Source organism: Ananas comosus, linkage group 6, assembly GCF_001540865.1.
Source record: "Ananas comosus cultivar F153 linkage group 6, ASM154086v1, whole genome shotgun sequence".
Taxonomy (NCBI): domain Eukaryota; kingdom Viridiplantae; phylum Streptophyta; class Magnoliopsida; order Poales; family Bromeliaceae; genus Ananas; species Ananas comosus.
The window spans coordinates 5,051,982-5,060,888 of record NC_033626.1 but is presented as its reverse complement, the minus strand read 5'-3'; the positions used below and the strand labels follow the sequence as shown (position 1 = coordinate 5,060,888).

The 8,907-nt window shown below is 43.2% G+C and overlaps 1 long non-coding RNA gene across 2 annotated transcripts; it reads left to right on the top strand.

The window, feature by feature from the left end:
- Nucleotides 312–3,731, top strand: LOC109712222. 2 transcript variants are annotated; one of them, XR_002216799.1, is made up of 7 exons: nucleotides 312–911; nucleotides 999–1,087; nucleotides 1,170–1,307; nucleotides 1,389–1,465; nucleotides 1,542–1,862; nucleotides 2,716–2,830; nucleotides 3,580–3,731. It is a non-coding gene; the product is annotated as an uncharacterized LOC109712222 (long non-coding RNA). The 2 variants fall into 2 exon arrangements; XR_002216798.1 differs by having other exon boundaries at nucleotides 317–911; nucleotides 999–1,081.

Sequence of the window (8,907 nt, the reverse complement as noted above, 5' to 3'; positions counted from 1 at the left end):
TTTTGGAAGTGTGAGAATAGATAAGAATGGAATTGGAGTGGCTAAAGAACTCCAATTGTCATTACAACTCGAAAGCTGAAATTTTAGTCGATTTGGTCAAGTTGAGCCATATGATGTCAAAATGAAAAGGAATTGCTTCCAAATTAAATTGGTAGCTTGTGAAAGTCCCTTGGTATGTTTTGGAAGTGTTTGAGTGGAATCGGAGCGAAAACAGAAGAATTGGAATTTTCTGTAAAGAACGGGACTGAGAAATTAGCAGAAAATGTACAGTGTCAGAAAATTATGAAAATTGGCGGAGATGTCAGGACTATGTTCATGAGGCTAGATTTAAAGTTTCAGATTATTCTGACACTCGTAGAGAGAGAAATTGAGTCCGGAAGCTATCCGATCAAGATTTCAGTTCGGTACAGTTCGCAGTGACCAAATGGGGTCGGAACTGAAATGTTAAAATTTCTTTGGACTAGTTAAGTAAAACCGAACATGCCTGTCAAATTTGAGCTCAATCGGACTTTTGGAAGGGCCTGCGAAAGGTATCTAATCCGTGCGACTAAACGGAATAAGTCGAGGGGCATTATGGTAATTATGCATAGTTAGTGGAATTCCACTAACCAGCAGGAGACCTCAGCCATCCTTATCCTCTGCCCTTCCCTTCCATACGTAGAGAGAGAGAGAAAGAGAAAAGAGAGAGGGAAAGAGAGAAGAAGAAGAACAAGAAGAAGTAGAAGAAAAAGGTGAGGATTTATTTTTCTCCCCCTCAGCCCTCTTTTCCTGCTGCTGAAAACAGCAGCAGCAGCCCTTTTCCCTGCTGCTGAAAACAGCAGCAGCAGCAGCAGCATCAATAACAGCAGCAGCAGCTCAGCTGCAGGGAAAAGAAAGAAAGAAAGAGAAAGAAAAAGAAATATCTAATTAAGGTAAGATATTTCTAGTATTGGATTATTGTTAAATTAGTTGCCTTAGAGTTGGGCAATTTAAGGGTTTCCTGCTGTTTGAACTGATAGCTTCGAGAAGTTTGATCGGATTGAGTGACTGAGCAAGAAATCAGCAGGGAAAAGACTTCGAAGCAAGGAAACTTCGATTTTTGGTAAGAGTAATACCTCTCTCTGATTAAATCGGATTGATAATTGTGATTCACGTTGATAACTGAGCCTTCGAGTGATGATTTTTGACAGCTGGGATGCTGATGTTGTGGTGCTGCCCGAGTAAAGAGGACAGCTGAAGGAATAAGAGTATTCCTGTTGTTGATGCTGCAGGATTGCAGGAATAGACCATTTGAAGCAGTAAGCAAGTTAAGTCAGCGGCTAATTAAGGTAATTTAGTTATTATGGGTTCTAGTTAATGAATCGCTACGGCAATGAGACCTATATGAAATTATATTGCTGAAATTTCAGCATTGGAGCTGAAAGGGCTAGTGCTATTGTGTAGCAAGTGTAGCTGAGAAGAAAACTTTGAAGAAGTTTAAACTCGGGTAAATGGATGCTAATTCCTGATTAATTGTGATTAACTGCCTTGAAAGTGATTCTAAGCAATTAAAGTTAATGCAGGAATAGTGGTTAATTGAGAGTGGGTCTTGGACTGCAGCAGAGGGACTAAGTGATAGCTTCAGCTGAGAAGACTTAGATATTGAAGAAACTAAATAAGGTTGACTTGGTGGTTGAGCAGCAGGTTGCCATTGTGGAGCTGCTGCTTAAGAGATCAGGTGTGGTGGCTGCTGCTGTGTGAACTTCTGAACACTCACATTGAAGCTTTGGAATGAGATGTTGAGAGGAAAGGAATAAATGCTGAAATGTTAGCTTGATCCAGAATTCAATCTTGTGCGAGGTTTAATGTGAGCTGAAAACAAACTAATTGGGCAGCAAATTAAGGTGATTCTGATTTCACTTTGTTTGAAATTGAATTAGCTAGTATAGAGAATGCTAATTGAGAATCCAATGGGTAACTGAGATAAAGTAAGGTCACTTATAGTTACTGCAGGTTTGAATGAGCTGAAAAAGAATGAGACAAAAGCAAATTTCAGCAAGAATTAGTGATTAATAAAGCTGAAATTAAATTGATTAAGTAGCTGCTTAAAGAGGTAGTGCAATGCTGAAAATTAAGCATGAAGTCAGATTTCAGCATGATGCTGAAATTAATAGTGAGCTGAAATTTTAAGTATTATGAAAGTTACTTTAAGTAAATACTTATATAATGTTGAAAGGGAAGTATTAGTGCTGAAAATTTCAGCATAGTGCAGAATTCAGCATGATGCAAATTTTAATGTGAGCTGAAAATAGGTCAAGGACGCAATGAATTGAGGTTAAATCATGGATAAATTAGCCTACAGGGACCTTAATTATGCTGAAAGCTACATATATATGCTGAAATTTGCATATATATGCTGAAAACTGCATATATGTATGATGTACAAATGAATGTATATGGCAGGATGTTGGGGATGAAATTTGGAATAAGTTAACCTTAATTTCTGAAGTAGAATAAGGATACTTGCTGTAAGGGAATGCTAAGTAAGGGACTTCTCAAGTATCGAAGTTTCTATGTATCATGAGCTTATAAAACCAATCTTATACTATGTATATGTATACGTTGATACTATATAGACAAGGTGGAGTCGAAATGCTAACTTGTAAAATATGAGAATTTGACCCTAGTTTAACCTCTTTTATTACTTCATAAATGAAAGTTAAACTTGTACAAAAGTCTAAATTGACATTCCGACAGGTCGGCGAAGCGTTAATTGCATTAGAAGCCAATTCGGCTCTAGTTGCATTGAGTCGCGTGATACCTTTGCGGATTCACTTCGAGACGTGGACTCTAGTTGTTGACACCACTGCAGGTGGGTGGTGCTATCTGAAGTCTTTGAATCACCTTTTATGTCTATGCTATTCATTGAGCATATTTACTTCTGTTTTCATGCATTATAGGGTATGGGCATTGGTATTATGCAAGTGATATTGAACGTGTGATTTCTTATTGATAGTAAGAACATATGAACATAGAATGTGGACATAGAACCCTATGAATGCATGGACTATAACAATAGTGAACTTGGTGACATATGACTAGAGATTTGGTTAGCATCGACATTGGAGTTATACAACTAGCATAAAGAGCTAGTTCGAGTAAAGTATGACAGGTTTGTCAGTTGAATCCTCTAAAGGGGGATCAGATCATACTCACATTTGTTTGGTTCAAGTGAGGTCGCTCCTCCTTGAACGATGAGCTCCGGAGTAGTCATCTTTACTGGACCAGGAGGTTGCGTCTCCCCCAGTTGACAGTCCCGTCGGGTGCAGGTTGCGTCTCCCCGATGTTTGGGATAGTGTCAGTGAGTTATTGTTAACCAGTGGGTTAACCAAAAGATTGGGTAAAGTTAATGAAAAGCATGCATGCTTATTTACAGTTTCCATATATATTGCTTCTTTCAGCTTTGTACAGGCATTGTAGTAGTTACATTTATATTTGGTTACTATCTGTTTACCTTTCTTGCCTACATATGCCTGAGTAGACCTAGTGGGTGAGTCGGCGAGGTCGGCAGCCGAACCCACTGGGAACTTTCTTGTAGTTCTCACACCACTAACCATACAGGTTTCAGTGCGAGCGTTGTGGCCGAGGATCGAGGCAAGAGCCCAGCAGCCTAGCTAGTGGACACCCGAGTTTTAGTGGTTACCAGTTTGAGTTCATGTATCATCTATTTCGATGTACAGAGACATGTAAATGAATGTAATAAAGTGCATGTATATAACTAAATGTTTCAGTTATGCAAGTTAGTTTAAAGTTTTAAATTACAGTGAAATTTCATGTTTAGCTAGCTTTACTATCACTTGTGTTTGTTGCTTGCCATCGTGCAAGCCATGTATATTGAAATGTGATCCTGGGAATTGTTTATTTCTTTATACATGTACTTGTTGTTGTTGAGCCTTGGGCGAATAGAGGAGATGCTGTTCGTTCGGCGTCTGTGGACGGGCCCGGATCGACCAAACTGGCGATAGCGGGACGTGACATCCGCAAAGGTCGTGAGCTTGAGTATTTGCACGGCCTTGTAAATTCCCGGCCGAAGTCCTCGCAAGAACCACTCGACCCGGTCCCGATCATCCTTTACAACATCCGGGACGCAATCGATAATATAGGAGAATTCATGTTCATACTCCGCCACTGAGCGGTCCCCTTGCTCCAACTTGCGGAATTTCTCCTTGAGCTTCCGCTTCAGTGTATCGGGGAAATAGTTGGCGAACATCTCCCGCTTGAACTCCTCCCACAACATTGGTGGAAGGCCTGGAAGCCGATCCCGTTTGACGCGCTTTCACTAAACCTTTGCCGCCTTTTCGAAGCACTGGGTGGTGAGGTACACCTTGTCCCTTTCCAAGGTACGCAAATCATCGAAAAGTGTTTCCATCGAGTCAATCCGAGACTCGACCATCTCCGGTACCACCTTCTCGCCCTCGAAGGTTGGCAGATGGAGCTTGTTGAACTTGATAAGAGCCGCTAATGCGCGCTCTCCCTCCACGTCTTCTGCCGACACATCGGGTGTAGCCGATCCTGATGCCGCCTGTGGTACGATCGTTGGCGGTGGGCGTGCCGTCACCGGAACCGCCGCTATGCCCTCACCCTCTGTCGCTCCGGGTATATGAGTCGAGGGTGCGGGCGGACCACCGCCCTCATTCACCATCGCGAACGCCGTCGCAATCTGCCGCTCCAATAGATCCTGGAGCCGCTCGAATCGGGTCTTCTGGCGTTGCACCATATTGGTCAGCGCGGTCACCTGCGCTTGCAACCGATCTATCACGGTCGGTTCCTCCTGCTCGGGCATCTCAGGAATCGGTGCTGGGGCAGATATACGCGTGTAGCATCTTGGAGACATTTGCCCCTGAAACGCAAATACTTGGTCAGTCATCTTAACCAATTACCTCGTCGCCATTACGACACATGACGACTCAACAACAGAATCGGGCGGAAGCACACAAGTGCACTCGTTCTAGACTCTTGGTATCATGTCGTCGGCCGCCGACACAACCACCTCAAGACAAGAAATCATACCACTTGAATCCGTCTCTAATCATAACTAGAGACATATTACCAACTTCGACCCAATCGAATTAACTTCCGCCAACGCTATAGGTTCACGTTCCGCTCACGTACCTATAACCTTAGGGCTTACCAATCTAGGGTCTCCTAGGTTATCTTAAACTTTCTCTCTTTACTTGCTGTTGCTGCTCTTATACCACAAAGGCTGTCACGCCCCGCCCCGAAACCACTACCCATTTGGCACGGTTCGGCCGCGACGGCAGATTGCCGAACGGACAGCACCTCCCTTGTCCACCCAAGGTTCAGCAACAGGAATGTGTACAAGAATTTACCCAGAAAATTAAATTCTAAACATACACATTCACAAGGGCACAAACAGTGCCAACAATACAAAGAGCAAGTAATCCACAAGATAAAGCATGTGAAATAAAGAGAGTACTTTACTAACTATTACAATAGTTTCGTCATTTTCATTTACATCATTTTCTTTAAATGAATACATCATTCATCCAAAACACATAGCTCTCCAAATCCTCACCTACAATGATTCTCTCAAATACATAGGTTTACTAATGTAAAAAGGAAAGCTACTATACTACTACGATCGCACTGGTCGGGCGCGATGCCTTTTCCGCGGTCCTCTCTCGACAGCTCTGTACCTACCACTGGAAATAGAGTGGGGTGAGAACTATCTTTCATAGTTCACAGTGGGCTCGGCCGCCGACTCTGCCAATCTCCCTACTAGGTCCAAGTGGGCACAAGCAACAACAGGTAGATAGATAGATAGATATCTCAAGCAGTAATTGCAATAGTAGGAAAACAATGCTATTATGCCCATAATCATGAATATGAATGCATGCATCATATAATAAAGGTTTGCTACCATGCTAACAAATTCGATTCATGTTCGAATAGCAATGTTCAATGACATTATTAAACCTTTAATCTTCCATTTACCCAATCTGTGGCGAGGCCCTAGGGCTCGCCTATAACTCCTCCTTCAATCCCAATGGGGAGGGAGCTCCAAGTGCACCCAAGCCCGGGACCGTCTACGGACCTCCATGTGGTCCGGACCTCCAAGTGGTCCTAGTCGCGTGACACTCCGGAGTACTCGATGACAATCCCCTCCATGTGGGGATAGGATGGCTATACCACCCCAAACGCAGACTGTGAGCTAGATCTATCCTCTCCAAGTGAGGATGCCCTACATCTAGGGTCAACAACCCAATCAAGTCCTCTCCAAGTGAGGATGCTCTACAAGTAGAGTCAATACCCAATCGAATCCTCTCCAAGTGAGGAAGCACTATCACTAGGGTCCACAACCCAATCTGTTAGGTCCTATGTGTTGGCAAGTTTCATGGGTCGAGTCGGAGTCCTGAAGAAGTCCGGAGCGGAGTATTGAAGATCGAAGAATCCAAGACTTCGAAGAATCGGAAAGGACGCAAAACACGCAAAACTTGAATCACGATACATAGGTAAGCTTTAAATTTTGTTTATGGTGATTCATACTTAATTATAGATCTTAGAATCATAATTTTCAAGTTGTGATTGATTAGAGAGTTTCTAAGAGCTTGTAAAACTCGAAACAATGCATTTTCAGCGAAAATTGCATTGTTGTACCGGTACAAGGGTTTTTCTGTACCGGTACAGACAACCGCTACTGTCGTAGGGAAATACAATGGTTGTTCCGGTACAACCATCATGGCTGTACCGGTACAAGCCTTGTTCCGGAACAAGCTGCAGTCTGTTCAGGGTACAGAAGCTTCGCAGAAAAATCTTCCGTCATGCTGTACCCTAGACAGCTTCCCGTGTACCGGTACAAGGTGCTGAATATGGAAAGAAACTTTCTAATCCTACTCCGTTTTGATTCTAAAGTCTATAAATAAGCTATAGGGGTTCTCTAATCGATGATCTATCATAAGAATACACAATTAAAGAACCCTAGAGGCTAGTATTTCGTTCTAAACCTATTTTCTACAAATTAGCCTCTTTAGATCAAATCGAGGTATCGTTTCGCATTCGCTATATGTCGATTTGATCTGGTCTTCGCTTGGAGTCGTCGTCCTTGGTTTTCTGTGATACTCTAAGCGAAGGATCACCATACACATGATGTTCTTCATGGAGGCGTCGTGGATTCGGCGTGATTAACGGCGGTTCGTGGATTCGGATCGTGGGCTCGCGGATTCGAGTGGCGTTCGTGGATTCAGACGTGTGTGAGGCGTTCGTGGATTCGAACATGAGGGCGTGGACAACTCGGAGGATTGCGCGAGATTCATAGGAGGTTAAGAGAGGTAGAGTCCGTGGAGTCGGTAATCACCTTGTAATCTTTTCTCTTAGTGAATTGTTTATCGCGTGTGGTCCCGTGGGTTTTTTACTCCGAGTTTGGAGTTTTTCCACGTAAATCTCGGTGTGTTTTTTATTTTCCGCATTTACTTTTAACGCATCGAGATCTGTGGTTTTTGGCTATTTCACCTATTCACCCACTGTCACGCCCCGCCCCGAAACCATTACCCATTTGGCACGGTTCGGCCGCGGCGGCGGACTGCCGAACGGACAGTACCTCCCCTGTTCGCCCAAGGCTCAACAACAAGAATGTGTACAAGAATTTACCCAGGAACTTAAATTCTAAACATACACATTCATAAGGGCACAAACAGTGCCGACAATACAAGAGCAAGTAATCCACAAGATAAAGCATATGAAATAAAGAGAGTACTTTACTAACTATTACAATAGTTTTCATCGTTTTCATTTACATCAATCCCTTTAAATGATTACATTTCTCATCTCAAAACACATAGCTCTCCAAGTCCTCACCTACAATGAATCTCTCAAATACATAGGTGAACTAATGCAAAATGGAAAGCTACTATCTACCACGGTCTCACTGATCGGTCGCGATGCCCTTGCTGCGGTCCTCCCTCGGCAGCCCTGTACCTACCACTGGCAATAGAGTGGGGTGAGAACTATCTTCTATAGTTCCCAGTGGGCTCGGTCGCCGACTCTGCCGATCTCCCCACTAGGTCCAAGTGGGCACAAGTAACAACAGATAGATAGATAGATATATATCTGAAAACTGTAAATGCAATAGTAGGAAAACTATGCTACTATACCCATAATTATGAATATGAATGCATGCATCATATAATAAAGGTTTGCTACCATGCTAACAAATTCGATCCATGTTCGAATAGTAATGTTCAACGACATTATTAAACCTTTACTCTTTCCAGTTACCCAATTTGCATAACTCACCTTACAATCCCAAAGTGGGGAGGGAGCTCCATGTGCACCCAAGCCCGAGACCGTCTGCGGACCTCCATGTGGTCCGGACCTCCATGTGGTCCGAACCTCCAAGTGGTCCTAGTCGCGAGACACTCCGGAGTACTCGACGACAATCCCCTCCATGTGGGGATTGGATGGCTATACCATCCCAAACGCAGACTATGAGCTAGATCTATTCTCTCCAAGTAAGGATACCCTATCACTAGGGTCAACAACCCAATCCAATCCTCTTCAAGTGAGGATGCACTATGTCTAGGGATCACAACCCAATCAAATCCTCTCCAAGTGAGGATGTTCTATAACTAGAGTCAACATCTCTCGCGGGATCATTTGTTCCCGGCATTCATGCAATGCTATTTAGCTTGTCTAAATTCATTGTTCACAAGGTATTTTCTAAGGGATCCACCTATCCCTAGGTCCTGAAACCTCTAGTGTCATATACACTACATTAATGCCACTCGTCATCATTCAATGTTTGGATGCCACTCGTATGTTCTTTAACATTAGCAATACTTTCTATGTCATCAGCACCCCCATCGGGTTCATCTCTATCTTTCGCATCATAGGATCCACGTTCCGACCCAATCCTCATCTATCTAGGTTACC